We start from the raw sequence: 20,436 nt of genomic DNA on the forward strand, positions 1-20,436 counted from the left end.
GGAAAAATAGCCTAATGGGAATGTGAAACTTTCCCTAATGGGCAAGTTATGAATTGTGGCAGCTATATAAAGCAGATATTTTATAATGCTCAGCGAAAATTTATTCTGGTCAAAAAGAAGCCATAATGAGAAAGATGAATCACGGCTTAATAAAAGGTGTTCAGAGAGGTTATCTATTACAAAAAAAAACTAAGGCATATAACGTGGTGAAAACTAGTGGTAGGTCAGAGAATTGGGAAAATTTTAGGAACTAGCAGTGGATAACTAAACTTTAATAATGTGAGAAAATTCATTATGCGTAAATTGGCAAATAAATTAGTTGCAGACTTAGTGGAGGCATTGGTCAAAATATTCCAGAACTTGCTAGTTTCTGAGAGAGTTTTAGTAGATTGGAAAACCTCTAATGTGACACCCTTGTTTAACAAGGAGGGAGACAGAAAACAGGAACCTGTAGGCCAGTTTGGTGTTGTGAAAATGTTGCAGTCCATTACTAAGGAAGAACTTGCAGGTGGTAGTGTTCCCATGCATTTTCTGTCCTTGTCCTGTTAAGGACCAGACCAAACCTCCTCAAAATATATGAAGGTGATAGTCTAGACCCTAAATAAAAACCAAAAGAACTGCAGATGCTGTAAATCGGGAACAAAAACAGAAGTTGCTGAGCAGGTCTGGTAGCATCTGTGAAGAAAAAAATCAGATTCGGGTCCGGTGACCCTTCCTCAGAACTGATGATAGCTGGGAAAACATCAGTTTATATGCAGAAAATAGGGAGTAAACAATGGGATAGAGCCCAAAGAGAGAGAAGAGCAGTTGGATAGACAAAGGAGCTGATGACAATCTGGCTAGGAGGGTGAATAGTTGTTAATGGACTGTTAGTGACTAACAATAGGTAGTATGTAATGGCAGGCTATGTGATAACAAGGCCTGGTGTGTGAGGTAGGGGGCTAGGTCATAGAACATAGGCACTCAATGTGGGAATCCCCACAGTTTCCATTGGGAACCCGGGGGTGGTGGACGTTGCCTGTAGCAGGCCAGTGCAATTGTAGGTTAAGATAGTTCATGAGCTCCCAGCCCAGCTGTTTGTTTTGTGGTGCTGTGGAGTGTTTGGACTATATGCATGTTAGTTGCAGGCAGTTACACCTCCTTTTTAGTTATTCGAAAAATCATTCGTTATTCTTTTGGTTGCCTTTAGTCCTATGCTCTTGATCTGACTCGTGGGCCAGCCCTTGGGCCTGGCAAAGGTCGCTATCAACAGGTCTAGTCAGCAGGCTGCGGACTGTGGTCATATCTGCCTGCATTCCTTTCATGGAGAAGGAAGCATGTGGTGTCCAACAACACTCTTGAGCATTTAGAGAAAGGTAGGTATTGCAGGAGACTGAATGCATTATTTCCCCCTCTAACTCTATCTTGATTTAGCCCCTCCCTCTTACCCTATCCTTCCCTTTTGTTATTGCTGTACTGCCAACAAAATTTAAAAAAAGAGCTGGGTTCAGCGGTTCTTGTAGCTGTGGTAGTGTTCCGACCTCTGGGCAAGGAAGCCTGTGTTCAAGTCCCACTTCCTCTTGAGGTCTGGCATAACAAACGAGCTGGGTTCTTCGATTGGTTGGCTAGTTAACTTGGTGTTAGGTTTATTAAAATGGAAGGGGTGAGTTCTTCTGGAGAGGGAAAAGGTCCAGATGGAAATGGTGGAAACTAGTGATTGTGTTAAACTTTATACTTACTTGTAATTTTCTGAAAATCTTTGTTGCTGACTTCAGAATATAGATGTTGGTCTATTAAATATTATGCTATAGTTTTTCAGTTCTTATCAAAATATTTTCAGTTACATCTGATCAAAATATTACCCTGTGGGTGTCAGTCTGGTAACACTGGTATCTCTGCCAGTGGGTTGTGGAGTCTAGCCCCGTTCCAGGTTCCGGGCGTACAGTCTAGGTTGGCACCACTACAGAACTTAAGGGTGCTGCATTGCTAAAGCTGTTGTCTGTCATGTGAAACATAATGTCCTCTTGGGCAGGTGTGAAAGATTCTAACTACTCAATTTCGAATTGTGATATTTAATTATTCTTCCATCATCTTTTCCAGCATTTATCCCTCAACCATATAATGAGCAATAAAACAATACTGAACAAACATTGTTTTGGCTTCAAAATAAAATTATAATTGTGGTCTTAATAACTTCGATTCTGAACTGAAATGTTTACAGTCTTACTTACATAACCATAGAACAACTGTGTGCGCAGATAGTGCTACAAATCACTATCTGCATTATTTTGCTCAGAAGGAAATCAGTTGAATGATGTGGCCCTGATGTTGTAGCATGAAAGATGGCATGGTACCAGCAAGAAATATGAATACTGAAACAGCATAAGGTGCTAGGATTACTCCATCTGATTCTTCTCTCAATTTTCCTTTTGAGTTACTGAAGTCAGAGCCCAACTGACAGTAAAATTCACCGATTGCTAAGCATACAAATCCAACAGTGGCTCAATGATTAGCGCTGCTGCCTCACTGTGCCAGGGACCCGGGTTCGATTCCACCCTTGGGCGACTGCCTGTGTGGAGTTTGCACATTCTCCCCGTGTCATTGTGGGTTTTCCCTGGTTTCCTCCCACAGTCCAAAGATGTACAGGCTAGGTGAATTGGCCATGCTAAATTGCCCATAGTGTTCAGGGATGTGTAGATTCGGTGGGTGAAAGGGGGATGGGTCTGGGTGGGATGCTCTGAGGGTCGGTGTGGAATTGTTGGGCCGAAGGGCCTGTTTCCACAGTGTAGGGAATCTATGAAAACACCATCAGCTCTGGGATATCATTGCCAGCTCAGCTTTCACGTGATTTGTGACTTATAATCGGTGTGATCTCTCCACTTCCATACTTGGTTCCATGATTGTTGCCTTGTGTTCAATTGTCAGTTGAACATCACGTCCTACTTGAGCCAGAATTTCACTTTCATAGGAATAGGACTAAAGTCATGTTTGGCACCTACCAAAAACTTATCTATTATCCATGACCAATTTCATCTGCTCGGACTAAACAAATAGTTGTGCAGCATTGAGAAATGTACCCACCTTTGGCTCACTTCACCCCAGAGTTGTCAAAACTATCATTCGTACCCATTAAATTAAGACCTTATTTTATCCAGTGCTTTTGTTGCTGATTCCCCTACTCCACTAAACGACATTCAAACCTTTTTGTGATTTGAGTTTAAGACACTCACTCTAATATGTGTATCGCTTATGGGCTCATTGGCTCCTTATCCACTAGCTCAGAATCTTTGTCCTTGCATTTGAATCTTGCCTCACCCTGGCATTGCAATCTTTTCAAGCCCTGCATGGACACTCACCCTTTAATTGTATCAGGTTTGCTTGCTTGGTTGACCCCCTCCTCCCTGATCAACCAATGCTGCCTAATGCTTCTCCTTAAATACAGTACACTATGGACCTCTCTTCCTAAACTTCACTCATGCTATATTTTTCCTCTTTGCACTCATCCCTGGAACATCTGGACATCAAAGACACCTATGTCAGACTCCTGCTCGTTGACTGCAGCTCCACTTTCAACACCATTATCCCCTCCAGACTGATCTCAAAACTTGGCCTTGGCCTTGGCTGTACCCTCTGCAACTGGATCCGCAGTTTTTTGACATACAGGCTGCTATCAGTCAAAATAAGTAACTGCACCGCCTCCACAATTACAGTCAACACTGGAGCCCCCCAAGGATGCATCCTCAGCCCCCCACTGTACTCCTTTACACCTACGACTGTGTTGCCAAATTCCGAACGAATGCCATCTGCAAGTTCACTGATGACACCACTGTAGTGGGACAGATATCTAACAACAACAAGTCAAAATAGGGAAGGGAGTTAGAGGGCTTGGTGACGTGGTGCAATGAAAACAATCTGTCTGTCAACGTCGGCAAAACTAAAGAACTGATCATTGACTTCAGAAAGAAAGGAGGAGAAATGCCACCATCTACATCACCGGAACTGAGGCTGAGAGGGTGAAGAGCATCAAGTTCCTCTGAGTGACAGTAACTGACAACCTGTCCTGGACTTCTCATGGATATGCGACAGTCAAGAAGGCACAACAATGCTTCTTCTTCCTCAGGCAGCTCAGGAAATTTGGCATGTCCATAACGTCCCTCACCAACTTCTACAGATGTACCATTGAAAGCATAATGTGTGGGTGCATAACGGCCTGGTATGGCAACTGCTCTGCCCAGGACTATAAGAAATTACAGAAGCCAACCCTCCGTCCATGGACTGCATTTACCCGGCTCACTGCCGCAGAAAGATTGCCAACATCATCAAATACCCATCACACTCTGATAATGATCTCCTACAACCTCTTCTGTCAGGCAGAAGATAAAGAAGCCTGAACACACGCACGAGCAGGTTCAGGAACAACTTCTTCCTGGCCGTTATCAGACTGATGAATGGACTCTCCAGCCTCAAACAACGCTGATCTTGCTAATGTTGATCTTGCCTAGCGCATGCTCTGTGCAATGTAACCTATTTACCTCTGTCTAAGTCTTTTTGATCTGTACATCCTTTGCTTACTATGATATGCCTTACCGCTCATAAACAAAGCTTTTCACTGTATTTCGGTACACATGAGAATAAATCAATTAATTGATCAATCTTTGAAAACTGTCTTAAACTTTACCTGTTTAACTAAATGACTGGTCATCAACCCATTACCTTTCCCTGTTAGGAGTTGTGTTGCACAGAATGTCCTTTAGAAAGGAAAGTTATAATTGCAAATTAATCTGGATGTAAGTAGAGCATTTATTTACACTTGCTACTACTGGGATAGTAGCTGAGGTGAAAAGTATTGATACATTTAATGGGATCCTAGGTAAACAGACGGAGAAAATGATTAGAAGATTAGGCTAATATGGTTAGATGAAGAGCTTTGGCAGTGAATTTCCGTGAGCATGAAAATGCGTTGGGTCAAATGTCCTGTTTATGTATATGGTAACTCAATGTAATCGATTTTCTTTTGAGAGGAGATGTTGTGGGAAGGTAAGTCTAAGTTTTATTTTTCATTTTACTTAAAATAAGGTTATTGCAGAAAATAAGAGCTCATGGTATAGAGCTAACATCAGCATAGGTTTAATATCGGTTGGTAGAAAACAGTATGTATAAATGGGTCTTTGCCTAATTGGCAGATGTAATGAGTGGCATCCTGCAGGGGTCTATGCTGGGATACTGGGATGCAGGATTAGAGTCAACAGAGACATATACCTACGGCCCATCATAGATTACACTAATTATGAACAAATGGCAACCATAATCAAAGTAAAATCTTGTGTGAAAAGTAGGTGTTGGAGTAAAGAGAGACTTATACCTTGTACAGAAGTGTTTTAGTACAGAAAGATTTGCTGCTAAAACACAGATTGCTAACTTGGCTAAATAGCAAGGGATGCTGGGTACACTGGCCAAGTAAAACTCTGATATCACAAAACCCACATGCCAGACACAGTACAAACATAGCAGGCAGGTGCTAATGATATTAGCATAATGTAAAAGGCAACAGTTATCCTAGATAGAGATGCCCTCAACAACTTATCCATCAAACAAAGAAGCCCCAGACTGAAAGGCACTGAGTCCTGCCACACAAAGAAACAAAAAGTAGCAAGCCATCCAAATGATTGACAACATTTCAAACTATTAAGTGTGTCTCCCTGATTGACCAGAAGTATAGAAAATTCCAGAAAACCAGCTGAAAAGGTATAAAAACAGGGTTCACCTGCAGACCAATCTCTCTTGAATCTTCTGGAGGCCTTCTGAGGAGACCCGCAAAGCAAGAGGCAGAGACCACCTGATCATCTAGAAAGAGAGAGAGAGAAAGAGCTTTGCAGACCCAGAGACAGCCAAAGAGAGAGCGACTGCGTAAGTATACAAGAGACTCTGGAAGTATTGTAAGCTTAAGTGGCCAAATAGGGTTAGAAATAGTTATTTGGTATTAAAGGTTATTGTAACTATTTTCCTAGCAAAGTTGGGACTGTTTTGCATTGGTACCAGCTTGTATTTGTATTGATTTGACTGCTTTGGTATTGTGGGACACCTGGGCAAATTCATTCATAACATTCTGGCCAGAGTTGTCTAACTTGTTTTAAGGAGGAACCAGACCAACAAGATTACACTTCTACTGTAATCCAATAACCTTGGTTTGGGGAATTTGGTGTGTATATTGGCATCACCGCTGTTCAGTCCTGGAATAATAAGATTGAGAATGTGCTCGTTTAGAGCCATTGACTGTTGACATTGAAAATAGTTATCTAGATTCCTTGGCACCCACTGTTTAATGAAAAACAAGTTGTACAACATGAGATTCTTGTTAATGTACAGTGACTACAGTATAGGGAGAAAGTGAATTACAACTGAATAAAAATAATTTTTTGTGTTTCAGAATTTGACAGTCTTGCTATGTCTGCCCTATGTGAAATAATTGGTGGTCATAACAACAACTACCAAAAATAAAAAGATTGAGTAAAGAACTTGAATTTTACTGTAAAAGACCATCTTATCAAAGTTTATCATCTTGCACTCATCAGGACAAATTGTGCGAATACCAGTTCAAGGGGAAAACAAATATTACATTGTATGAGATTCGTTGGCAAGTGGACTCTGGTAAAGGTATTGCCAGGGAGAATGCACCCATTAACATTGATTGACAGTTAACTGCCAGGCTGTGTTTGAATTTTAAACCAGGGATTGGTCAGGGCATTGTTCTGAGCAGTGAGTGAATGCCTAATACTTGGGTAGTTGAGATGAAACAGGTTTGTTTATTGCAAACCGAGCGTAGGTGTTCTGCAAAGCGGTCCCCGTGCCTCCGCTTGGTTTCCCCGATGTACAGGAGGCCACACCGGGTACAGCAGATGCAGTATACCACATTGGCAGATGTGCAGGTGAACATCTGCTTAATGTGGAAAGTCTTCTTGGGGCCTGGGATGGGGGTGAGGGAGAAGGTATGGGGGCAGGTGTAGCACTTCCTGCGGTTGCAGGGAAAAGTGCCGGGTGTGGTGGAGCTGGAGGGGAGTGTGGAGCGGACAAGGGAGTCACGGAGAGAGTGGTCCCTCGGAAAGCAGATAAGGGTGGGGAGGGAAAGATGTCTTTGGTGGTGGGGTCAGATTGCAGATGGCGGAAGTGTCGGAGGATGATGCGTTGGATCCGGAGGTTGGTGGGGTGGTACGTGAGGACGAGGGGGATTCTTTTTTGGTTCTTATTGCATGTACGGCGTGTGAGGGATGAGTTGAGGGAGATGTGGGAGACACGGTTGAGGGCGTTCTCGACCACTGAAGGGGGGACGTTACGGTCCTTGAAAAACGAGGACAACTGAGATGTACGGGAGTGGAATGCCTCATCCTGGGAGCAGATGCGGCGGAGACGAAGGAATTGGGAATAGGGGATGGCATTTTTGCGGGAAGGTGGGTGGGAGGAGGAGTATTCTAGGTAGCTGTGGGAGTCGGTGGGCTTGAAATGAATATCGGTTTCTAGGTGGTTGCCCGAGATGGAGACAGAGAGGTCCAGGAAGGGGAGAGAGGTATTAGAGATGGTCCAGGTAAACTTAAGGTTGGGGTGGAAGGTGTTGGTGAAGTGGATGAATTGTTTGAGCTCCTCGTGTGAGCACGAGGCGGCGCCGATACAGTCATCAATGTAACAGAGGAAGAGGTGGGGTTTAGGGTCAGTGTAGGTACGGAAGAGGGATTGTTCCACGTAACCTACAAAGAGGCAGGCGTAGCTTGGGCCCATGCGGGTACCCATGGCCACCCCCTTTGTCTGTAGGAAGTGGGAGGAATTGAAAGAGAAGTTGTTGAGGGTGAGGACGAGTTCAGCTAAGCGGATGAGGGTGTCAGTGGAGGGGGACTGGTCGGGCCTGCGGGACAGGAAGAAGCGGAGGGCCTTTAGGCAATCTGTATGGGGAATGCAGGTGTAGAGGGACTGGACGTCCATGGTAAAGATGAGGTGTTGGGGACCGGGGAATTGGAAGTTCTGGAGGAAGTGGAGGGCGTGGGTGGTGTCACGGACATAGGTAGGGAGTTCCTGGACCAAGGGGGAGAAAATGGAGTCTGGATAGTTGGAGATCAGTTCGGTGGGGCAGGAGCAGGCGGAGACAATCCCCTCCTCCCACCTCAAGCCGCACCCCCATCTCCTACCTACTAACCTCATCCCGCCCCTTTGACCTGTCCGTCCTCCCTGGACTGACCTATCCCCTCCCTAACTCCCCACCTACACTCACCTTTACTGGCTCCATCTCCGCCTCTTCGACCTGTTTGTTGCCTCTCCACCTATCCTCTCCTCTATCCATCTTCTATCCGCCTCCCACTCTCTCCCTATTTATTTCAAAACCCCCTTCCCCTCCCCCTTTTCTGATGAAGGGTCTAGGCCCGAAACGTCAGCCTTTCTGCTCCTATGATGCTGCTTGGCCTGCTGTGTTCATCCAGCCCTGCACCTTGTTGTCTCTGCAGTGCATTTACATGTTTTTTCTGTACGCAAAGAAGGCTGTCTATTATGTGTACCTTCCAGTACATGCATGTATGTCACACCACGAACCTAACTGAAGATTCTAAATTGATTGTCACTGTAATTATTTGCAAATTCAAAAGTATCCAGCTAATGTTGACCAGTTGTGCATTCACTTCTAATGTTGGATACTATTATATGAGTTTTCCAAGTGTGGGCTGATTGGGTTAGGTCCTTTGCTTGTTGTGAATATATGAAGAGATACGTTGGTTTCACCTTAAGTTAGTAATCTTGTGAATTGACCTGATGAATGCAAGGCCAAAAATGTAATAAACAGTTGGGAGATGTGCATTTCTTGGTGAAGTCAATTCAGTTCTCATTAGAGACAAAAAAACTGCAGATGCTGGAATCCAAGATAGACAAACAGGAGACTGGAAGAACACAGCAAGCCAGGCAGCATCTAGAGGAAAGAAGCAGTCAGCATTTCGGGTAATAATACTGCTCCTTTTGTCCAGATACTGCCTGGCTTGCCTGTCTTCTTTCAGTTCTCATTAACTTATTTTGTGACGACTCCTCTTGTAAAAAGTTGTAATTGTGATTTCTAAGAAATATGTGAAACCTCAAATTACATAAACAAATTTATTACAACTTTAATTTTGGATGACTCATAGACACAAGAGAAGTAGCCACAGCCCTCTTTAATGCAATTATTGTTACACAAATTAGATAGGGAGAATTCAAAGGCTTTCCCCTCAAATTACATTTTGATGACTTTTAAGTGATAAAACACACATGAGAGCAAAAGTTCAAGAAGGTGAGAAGACTGAAAATGAAAAGTTCTTGCTCTTGCAATGTGAGAAGACTGTTGAGTCTGTCAATCCTAATGCCTCGGGTACACTAATTCTTCCAGCTTGCCATTTAATTTCATTCTTAGTGATCCTCTTGTTTCTGGCTAACCTCCCTTTTTTATTCTAAGAACTTTCACAGCGTTGAATATACTCTAGTATTGATTTTAAATATATTCTTCACTAATTTAAATGTGTGCTTTCTAGCCCTGTCCTCTGGCACGCTCTGAAATAATATTCTGGGTTTACCTTATTTCAACAATAGGATCTCAATTGTATCATTTTCTTTATTGTACACGCAACTTTTTAAAAATCTTTTCGCACAATACATTTTCTTCTTAGTCAGTTATACTGTACCCTTTCAACTGTTTGTGTTTATTTTTGGTAGAACTTAATATAGTCTTAGAAATTCACTGCCAGTTTTAGAACACCTTTGATAAACCAGTTCAGTGGACAAATTTTAACATTTTTTTAAAAAACGCAACCTCTTCAGATGTGACACACCTGAAGCAGATGAGACTTGAAACCAGACATTATAGTTCAGCGCTAGGGACCCACCACTGCACTATAAGAGTCATACAAATATTGACATTAGTGAGTTCGTGAGATTGGATGCAGGTGAGGATGAAGATTAAATCGGAGAATTCTGAGCACATTGTGTGGCCAGTTCCAATCCATGGACTCCTGGATTTATTTGAAGCAGTTACGAGATCTGTAGTTAGACACAAACTCCCAGGATGTGAATTAACATCTAAAATGTTTCTGGAAGCTGCAGATTTAACTTGCTTTGCCCATTTTACTATGACCAACAGATCTTCCACCTTCTGCAAATATGGCAGCTGCAGCAAGGTGAGGACATTGCTGGAGATGAGGTAAGTACTTTTATGATACTGCTTAAGGGCCAAGAGCAAGGGATGTTTCTTTCCTGCGCTCCCCAAGCTCCTCTTCCATTCGAGCATAGCTTCCAAAGATTTTGTGCACACGTTCTCATCAGCAAAGATTAAGCATGGCATCCATTCAGTGTTGTCTCCCCTCCAGGACTAAGTTTAAAACACTGCAACTGGCTAAAATGTAGAAATTTCATGCAACTGCAGCATACAGATATTCAAAATGTTGACTTTGGGTCTGCATATTATTATGAAATTAAATGAATATTTCTTAAAAGTGTTTTTGTATATCTCAAGTAACTAATGTAACAGATTTTGATGTCCTATTTAGGACTTTTGAGGAAGCCGTACCAAAAATAGTTCTTTATAAACCTCCTGTCTCATAAAGTGTAAATAGAATAAACTAGCAAGTGGACAATCTTGGAAAAAATGGATCAAATTTCCCAGGCTTTATAGGCTAAATTAGCAATGTTATGCAGGTTGGATATCCTCAGACTACAGAGATAAATTATGATTGTTCATAGAAGGCAGACGGTCAGCCATGGTGCACAGTTATTTTCTATAGAATTAGTACAAAAACTGGCTGCTTCAGAATTACTGTTTGAATTGGGAAGCACTGAAACTCAGTGAGCTGTCCAGAAATTTGCATCTCTTGTTTTACTCACACTTGAGCTATATAGATGATGAAAGTTTACCTGCAGAGTGTTCAGTTCAGGAAATACAATGGAGCTAGACTGGTAGTATATAAACAAACCATACTTCAATAGCTTTCTTTCAGCAAAGTAGAAAGAAGGCAACATGGACTTAACACAGCAAGGATATAGACAGCACTCCCCCTCCCGCAATCTCAATCTCAACAAATCTGCAATTTGGAAAAACATGTATGGATTAAAAGTCAAGAGTATCTGTCAGCTTCTTCATTGCTGAGGAAATAGGGCAACAGTTAGGGTTAAGGCCTCAATTTTTCACTCTTTCAACTCAAAAACTCTTAAAAAGAAAACTCTTAAGCTGCAACTGCTTTCTGCAACCTTCCTGATCATGCTAAATACCCTTCCTCCCCTCCACGTTTGTAAATTCATTACCTGTTTTATACACGTGTTTTCCGACGTTGTTGACTTGCTCGCCGAACTGATTGGTTGTAGTTCAAACGTTTCTTCACCATGCTAGGTAACATCATCAGTGCAGCCTCCAATGAAGCGATGTAGCTCTGCTCTGCTTAGTATTTATGTGATCCAGTTTGTTGAGGTGTTTTGTATCATTTCCAGTTCTTCTTTGCAAGGGTTTGTATATGGGGTCCAATTCCACATGTTTATTGATAGCCAATACAGTTGGAGAACCAGGCCTCTAGGAATTCCATGCATGTCTATGGTTGGCTTGAGCTAGGATGGTCATGTCATCCCAGTTAAATTGATGGCCTTCGTTGTCTGAGTGTACTGAAATGAGGGAAAGTTTGTTGTGTTGTTTTGTTGCTAGCTGGTGTTCGTGTATCCTGATGGCTAGTTTCCTTCCTATCTGGCCAATGTAATGTTTTTGGCAGACCGTGCACGGCATTTTGTACACTACATTGGTCGTGCATGTCGTGGGTATGGGGTCTTTGGTCCTTGTGAGTGTTTGTCGTAGTGTGGTGTGGGTTTGTATGCTATCCTGATTCCTCATGGTCATAGGAGTCTCATTGTCAGTTTCGATATATTCTTGACATACGGTAGTGTGGCCAGTGTATTAGGACATATTGTGTCCTCTTGGTGTTGTCTATTTAGTAGGCATCTGCGGATGAAATTGGTGGGATATCCACTGATAGCACTTTGTATAGGTGCTGTTCCTTCTTGCGAAGTTCTGGTGTGTTGCAGTGGGTTGAGGCCCGTTTGAATAGTGTCCTTACACAGCTTTGTTTGTGGACAGTGGGATGACTGCTGTGGAGTTTGAAGATTTGGTCAGTGTGGGTTGCCTTCCTGTATAATGTGGTTCGGAATTCCCTATTCAGCATTCATTCTACCCTGACATCGAGGAATGGAAGCTGATTGTTGTTTTCCTCTTCTCTTGTGAATTTGATCCCAGTGAGTACGTTGTTGATGAGGTGGTGTGTGTCTTCTAACTTAGTGCGTTTAATGATGACAAATGTGTCATCCGTGTATCGTATCCACAGTCTTGGCTGTATGCGGGGGAGGGTCATGCTTTCCAATCTTTGCATGACTGCCTCTGCAATAAGTCCTGAGATGGGTGACCCCATGTGTGTGACATTAATCTGTTTGTATACTTGACCGTTATAGGTGAAGTGTGTGGTGAGGCATAGATCCAGTAGTCTGAGTATGTTGTCCTTGCTGATGGAGCAGTTGGTCAGCGTTCCTGTTTCCTCTAGTAATGTGGCCAGTGTTTCTTTGGCTAGTGGGATGTCAATTGACATGAATAGCGCTGTAACATCAAAGGATACCATAATCTCGTCGTGGTTGATTTTGATGTTCTTGAGGTTATTAAGGAATTTCTGGGTTGAGTGGATGAAGTGGGGTGATCCGTCGACCAGGTGTTTCAGTCTTTGTTGTAGGTCCTTGGCTAGCCTGTATGTAGGTGTGCCCAGTAGGGAGACAATGGGTCTGAGGGGGATGCCTGGTTTGTGTACTTTGGGGAATCCATAGAAGGGAGGCGGGGGGTGGTGTTCGAGTCTTCTGGTTTCATTTTTATGCAGTCTGTCTTGGTTATTTGTCCTGCATTCTTTAGTCTCCTCAGTGTTTGGGTGATCCTATTTGCTATCTGTGCTGTTGGGTCTATCTCCACCTGTTGGTAAGTGTCTGTATCTGCAAGCAGTACCTGTGCTTTTTCAAGCAAACCCTTGCAAAAAAGAACCGGAAATTGACACAAAACAACTCAACAGACCGGATCATGTAAATACTAAGCGGAGTAGAAATACATCGCTTCATCGGAGGCTGCACTGATGATGTTACCTAGTATGGTGATGAAATATCTGAACTACAACCAGCCAGCTTGGCGAGCAAGTCAATAACTTCACCCACAACCTGAGCTGCAAATCTTTGCAACAACGTCAAATATGTGTTTTCTGTTATGTTTTGAATTTTTATCCTGGTAATAAAGCTGGAGTCTTTTTCACTCCAGAAACATTGGAATTGGCTCTCAAGTTTAATTGAAAAATGATGTTTGCATGCTAAAATGTAACAAAGTGAAAAAGGATGTTTGTGTTTGACCTAGAGGGGGTTTAAAGGGAGCCATGATCCCACCTCATGTGGTTCTAATAGCAAGAATGGAGCAATTCAAAGATACCTTTTTATTGGATGAGTTTTCAAAGTCTGAGCAGAAAGGTGTCAGGACATACAGTGGTTTTCGATGAGTAAAGACTGAGAGCAACATACATGGATCAGATGTGCCAGCTCAATAATAGTCTTTGTTTACTGTTCTCACAACTTGGCACCTTCATCTCCAGATTATGTAAAGGTGTGAGTAGTAATTTATTCAATGATATTTCTTTTACCCAAGAAATCTTTTCTGAATTTTGCAGAAGAGCAGCATTCTCAATTGCTGGATTGTGCATATGTTATGGTAACCACCACGATAGTAAGCATACACATGCTTAAAATACTGGTGGTCAAAAACATGCTGAACGTATACAGAGTTAGAAGCCCTTTCTGTTGAGGAATTTCGCTGTCTTCTCGTTCAGTAACTTTGAGAGCTCCATGCAATATGTGATGCCTGTACCTGCAAGAACCTTCCCATTATGCTTGTGAGGTCTCATTTGTTTGAAATTGTACGTACTGTCCAGTTTTCACAACTAACAACTTAGTGGTCTGCAAGAGGTAATGGTGTATTGCAGCTTGAGAGTTGCTCCTAAAGTCTGTGATTCCTGGAAGGTGCTAGGATGCGAATGTTCAAGGTAACTGTTATGGGTGCTGGCAGGTCATACTGGCCAATACTATGAGACCTGCGGTATTATTGAGGGCACATCTTGGATATTTGGTAGGTGTAGATTTCTATGGCACAAATTCTCTGATAGGTCCAGGTAATTGCTACTCTTGGTGATGAGATTCTCCTCTCCTCTCTCTTCTCTTGACACAAAAGTTGCAGATTGCTGATGTGCTGACAGCAAACTTGTTAAGAGGCTTAATTGGTTATTGCTGAGAATTGGGCAAGTTGTTGGGTCTTGCCAGCCCATCCTGTCACCAAGTCAAGAAGTTACTTGCTTTTGGGCTCTTGTGGTGCAGTGGTAGTGTCCCTATCTCTGAGCCAAGAGGCCTGGGTTCAAGTCCTCCCTCTTCCACAGATGTGCAATAACATCTCAGAACAGGTTGATTAAAATAATACAAGAAATTATTTGCTCATCAACCTCAGTTTCTGGCCTCACTTTGTAACCAGAATCCTGCCCAAAGTGATGGTGATCACTGTTGCATGGGAGCAAGTTATACCTTAGACTGGACAAATCACTCTGAAATGGCAGATGCTGGAGGTGCAGGGTTGATATGTGAGCATTAAGTGTAGTGCAGCAGAAGAGAACTATAAACTTCCTAATAAGAATGAGAAGTAGCGGTACAGGCTCAGTGAGCTAAGAATGTTATTTTTATTCATTCAGAAGATGTGAGATTTGCTGGCTGAGTCAGCATTTATTCAGAAAAATAGAGAAATAGAAAGTCCAGCATTACAGAAATAAAAGTTCAGAACAACAGTTTTCCAACCCAGACCACGTTGGCACCTACCCTCCAGTCTGCATTGCGCCTTGGTTCCATACCATGCTGGGCTTTCCTCGAGGTTCATAAGGCTGGGAGGTTGCTCTGGAATCACCTCGACCAGAAGTCAACGCTGAGGTCTCCCAGGCCAAGAGACTGCCACATACCGCTGGAAGACTGCTGTGCTGAGGCAAGAGGATGCCACGCCATGCCAGGGTACTTTCCATTACATTACTGATGATTGAGAGTAGATTAATGGGACAGTAGGTAGATTAATGGGACAGTAGGTAGCCGGGTTGGATTTGTCATGCATGTTGTGTACAAGACCTTCCTGGGCAATTTTCTACATTGCTGGTTAGGTGCCAGTGTGGAAACTGTACTGGAAGGGCTTGGCTATTGTCACAGCAAGTTCTGTAGAGCAGGTCTTCAGTACTCCTGCTGGAATGTTGTCAGGACCCATAGCCTTTGCAGTATCCAGTGCCTTCAGCCATTTCTTGAGTGAAGTGGAGTGAATTGAGTTGTCTGATGACTGTGATGCTGGGGACCTTCAGAGGAGGCCGACATTTATCATCCACTCAGCACTTCTGGCTGAGGTTTGTTGCAATACCTTGGCCTTGCCTTTTCCACTGATCTTTCTGAGTGAAAAAATGCACAGAATGATCTAGTTTACATTAACCACTGGCCATAGAAACCTCAGATGCAGGCCACGTACTTCTGAAAATATGTTTTGTATGCATACCCCAGGTGTTTGTGTTGTTTTGGATTTAAATGTTAAGTTGTTACGTTATTAGGATATACCTTGCTGACAGAGGTCTGTGCTGAAAGTATTTGCGGTTTTGGGTTTCTAACGTTTTATTGTGTATATATAATGTAAACTTGCATTGAGTAAATATATAATCAAAGCCAATATGTCTACATTCTGAGATATGCTTTGTCTGGTTGGCCAAATGTACAGATTGTTTGCAGCAATCACATTATGTTTCCCCAAAAAAAACATCATTTTCTGGGTATTGACATAAAAATTTCAATAGGCACTGCCTCAAGTATGACAAGGTAACCAATCTATTTATAATTACAGTCATCCATCCAACCTACATTGATTACCAGGTCTTTGAGAAAAAGACTGGGGCTATCAGCTGTTAGAACTAATTTATCTCGACACGTACCGCTAATGAGATCTTTATTTATTAGCATCCTGTCCTCTTTAATGTGTGAGATGATTTTAGCAGGTTCATCTGAGTAGCAGACCTAGATATTAAGTTTGTTTATAGGTTTTTATACAAAGGTAGAACTTCATAACGTATCTTCTGGAAAACCTATTTTAATCTAGAAAACCTATTTTTAAAATACTGAAGTGAATTAGGAATGATATTATTATATCTACTGATTTAATACACTTCCGTGTATATAACTTGACATTGGACATTGAACAGACTAAATTAAATGCCCAGGAGTTAACTTAATTGTATAGAGATCATTTGGCAATTCACAACTTGAGTACTGCTGAAAAATAGACATGTTGTTTAAATTTATGGCCTTGCAGTCATCAGGACAATTTGCAAGGGTGCCATTTTAAAAGGGAAAACCAACATTTATACCAAATGGAACAAAAATGTGCCCATTGGCTGACAGGTGGACTTGATTAATGGTTTAAAATTTAGAACCTTGTAGTTAACTGTGAATCATCTACCAATTAGCACTCTACTCTCATGCATTGTAAGTGTTAGTTTTCTCCTTAAATTGATATATTTGCAAATTATCCTGATGACTGCAAGATAAAAAGACACGTTGATGCTTTTTGCAGCAATACTTAGTTGGATAAAATGAAATACAAGTTTGGCTCTTTATTTGTGAAGCTGCCCTGAGGTGCCTAATGGTCTCTGCTCATATATCTTATGCTTGATTTCTACATGTTTGAGTTTCTCTGAAGTTTGTTTCAACATTTATTTTAACATGTAGAAAATGTTACAGCATCCCTTGCTGATTTCTCTAATGTGATGTGATGTGATATAAATCACTACATTGAACCCATTCCTGTTCTCATTTTCACTTGTCAAGTTCTCAGTGGGAAGAAAGCTATGCTAGGAGTTTGGAAGATTTATACTTAACATAATGCGGTCTGTTTTTAGTGCAGTGCAAGAAGTCCTAAGTTGTTGAATTCTCTTTTCAAATGAGCTGTGTACTTCTGGAATGTGTGTTTGTCTATCTTAGTCATTAGTAACAATGGACTAGCCAATGTTTTCTCTCTTTGATAATGCACCTGTGAAGAAGCTTTGAGTATCTTATTATGTTATATGTGCCAGCTTATTACAAGCTGTGTTGTTCTCAAATCAAGCTGTAAGAATTGAATGGTATGTTTTCTGGAGACTGTGTATGCAAGTCTATTCTTTATGTCTTTCTAGTATGTCACAAATTATTGGGAGCATGGCAATTAATCACATCAAGATGTGATAACATCAGTTGGTGCTGAGTGCTGGCACTCTATCCTTTTATTCCTAAAGTCATGGGTTCAGGTTCACTTCTAAACACCAAAATTTAGGCTTACAGAGCAAAAGGAGTGCTGCACTGTTGGAGACATTGTCCTTTGAATGAGATGTTAAACTCAGCTGGATATAAAAGATCCCACGGCACTATTCTGAAGATGGTAAACTGTCTTGGCCAATATTTATCCCTCAATTAGCATCATTGATCATTATTACATTATTGTTTTTGGACATTGCTATGTGCAAATTGGCTGCTGAATTTCCTTCATTGCAAGGTGCATTCCTTTGAAAAGTACCTCATTTACTATAAAGTGCTTGGGGACATCTTGAGATTATCAAAGATGCTTTATTACAACATTTATAGGTATTTTGTAGTACTTTTACTTCAGCCTATGTGAGATCTGACTGTACACTTCTTGACTTAGAAAGCATTACCACTTTTCAAGGGTGGAGTTACAAGTAATCAGTGCAGAACATGTGGTCTCAATGTGGTGATTGGTTTTCATTTTAAATGGGATTTACTGTTTATCTTCTTAGAATTACATACTTTTGTATAACTGCAGACTATCTCATTGATAAAAATACTTTTATAATTAGGAACAGCTGCAGGACTTCTTTCTTCCCATTGTATAATAACAATATAAACATAAAACTTAATTTTCTGTAAAGAATAATGTTATCCAACACCAGCAGAAATGCTTTTCACTAAATAAGAAAGGCTTTTTCCAGCTGTTTTTGAAACTGGGCAGAATATATGCTTACAAGGTGAGAAGGGCAAATATGTCCTGTTTCTCCCAGGAGAAACAGCCTCACCTGGATACTCAGCTGGTAAAATGATGAGACTCAAAAACCACGTCTTAAAATTGCTCTATAATTCTGGATAGGAAAATCCATCCTAATTTAGACACATGGATGTTTCTAATGAGGAGAGAACAATTTGTTCAGTAAGATGAATTCAAGGAGTAAAGTGCTGCAGTGTCAAAATACACAGCTGCATTTTGTGACAGAATCATTAATCAAGAATACTTTTGAATGTTAGCAATAATTTACACCTTGTATGTCACCATTAGCTGTAATTTATATTTTCTCATGGGTTGTGAGCATTACTGCAATGGTCAGAAGTTGTTTCTTGTACCTAACTGCCATCTAATGTAGTGATGAACGTGTTTTTTACCCACTGCAGTTTCTCTAGTGTACGTACACCTACAGTGCTGTTAAGAAGGGAAATTCAGGATTTTGACCTCATGAATGAATAGTGATTATAGTACCAAATCAGGATGTTGTATGATTTGAAGGAAAGATTGTACATGGAAGATGGAAAAGCAGTTGATCAGAGGGGGCAGAGTTAAGTGATATAGAGTTGGAAGGCGTAGAATGTGTGGATAGCTTTGAGAAATCACAAAGAGAAAAGCACCCTGATGGGTGTTATGTACAGGCCTCCTAGCAGTAGTCAGGATGTTGGAAGAAAATAAAGCAGGAGATTGAAAAGGCACTATTACAGTAATCATGGGGGACTTCAATGTACAGGTTGACTGGGAAAATCAGATCTCAAGAAAAGGAATTCATAGAATGTCTACAGGATTTTTTTTGAAGCAGCTTATGGTAGAGTCCACTAGGGAACAGGCAGTTCCGGATTTGATGATGTGTAATCAGGCAGACTTGATTAAGGAGCTTATGGTGAAGGAATCTCTGGGGCAGTGACCATAATATAGTAGAAATCATCCTGCAGTTTGAGAGTGATAAGCTGTACTCAGATGTAACAGTGTTGCAATTGAGTAAAGGTAACTACAAAATCATGAGAGAGGAGCTGGCCAGATTTGATTGGAAGGGGAGCCTAGCAGGGAAGACAGTGGTGCAGCAAGGGCAGGAGTTTCTGGAGGTAATTCAGGAGGTATGGCAGAAATACACCCCAAGGAAAAACATACCAAGGGGAAGATGAGGCAACGATGGCTGATAAGGGAAAACAGGAACCGTATAAAAGCAAAAGAAAAAGCATACAATGTGGTGAAGATCAGTGGGAAGCCAGAGGATTAGAAACCTTTAAAAACTAGCAGAGGACAACTAAGAAAACAATAAGGGGAAGCAGGTGAAATATGAAGGTAAGCAAGCTAGTAATGTAAAAGAAGATTGCAAGAGTTTTTTTTTAGATATCTAAGCCATAAGAGAGAGGCAAGAATGCACCTTGGACTGCTGAAAAATGAGACTGGAGAAATAGTAGTGGTGAACAAAGAAATGGTAGAGGAAATGAATAGGTACTTTGCATCATTTTTTAATAGTGGAAGACACCAGCAGCATACCAGAACTTCAAGAGAGCCAAGGGGCAGAAATGAGTGTAGTGGCCATCACAAAGGAGAGGTGCTGGGGAAGGTGAAAGGTGAATAAATCACCCAGACCAGATGGATTACACCCCAGAGTTCTATAGGAGATAGCTGAAGAGATTGTAGGTGCATTGATGGTGATCTTTGAGATGACCATGTAATAGACACATTTTAAATACACATGCTGTGATGGAAAGATGATAGGGTTGGTAACATGAAAGAATGTGATCAAAGGGACTGCAGCTTTTATGATTTCTGGACTGGTTGTTCGATATTAATTTGCATTTATATAGGACTTTACATACCGTTAAAGCCTCACAGCCAATGAAATACTTTTGAAGTCGATTTACTATATTATCGGAGGAAACATAGTGTATTGATACTGTTCTTCATAATTCTCTCAAGGTTCTGACTGATGCAGGAAATCAGAATAGCAGTAATCAAACTACCAGAAGGATAGGAAACTGATTTTTAAATAAAAACCTTTTTATCTGAAGTAGCTCGAGATGGCAAATTCTTCACCTTAGGTTGGATTAGTTAGCATTCATCTCCATGTATAAATTAATAATGCAAGACTGTGGTGTTTGACAAGCTCAAGTATATTTTGGCAAGACATCAGCTGCCTGTTCTCCTGACATCTTTTCTGGCGCAATTCCAGAATGTAGGTGTGTTGTAACTATCAGAGAATCATTTGGATGCAACATGAAAAAATTCCTATAACAGAAATAAGTTCGTATTTTTTTGGGTAAATGTCTAAGTTAAATAGATCCCAATGTAAA

General features: G+C 41.4%; 1 protein-coding gene across 2 annotated transcripts in view; it reads left to right on the forward strand.

The window, feature by feature from the left end:
- The window catches only part of LOC109921086 (elongation of very long chain fatty acids protein 6-like), a 74,249-nt gene that overhangs the window by 24,708 nt on the left and 29,105 nt on the right, over positions 1–20,436 (forward strand). Inside the window, exon 1 of one of the 2 annotated variants that reach the window (XM_048616352.1) lies at positions 16,666–16,732. The exons of the other annotated variant lie outside the window; for it this stretch is intronic. The gene's annotated coding sequence lies outside the window, so the exon portion shown is untranslated. Of the gene's footprint in view, positions 1–16,665; positions 16,733–20,436 lie in introns of those variants that run through there. 2 annotated transcript variants of the gene reach the window in all.

Source organism: Rhincodon typus, chromosome 34 (assembly GCF_021869965.1).
Source record: "Rhincodon typus isolate 14 chromosome 34, sRhiTyp1.1, whole genome shotgun sequence".
Taxonomy (NCBI): Eukaryota; Metazoa; Chordata; class Chondrichthyes; order Orectolobiformes; family Rhincodontidae; genus Rhincodon; species Rhincodon typus.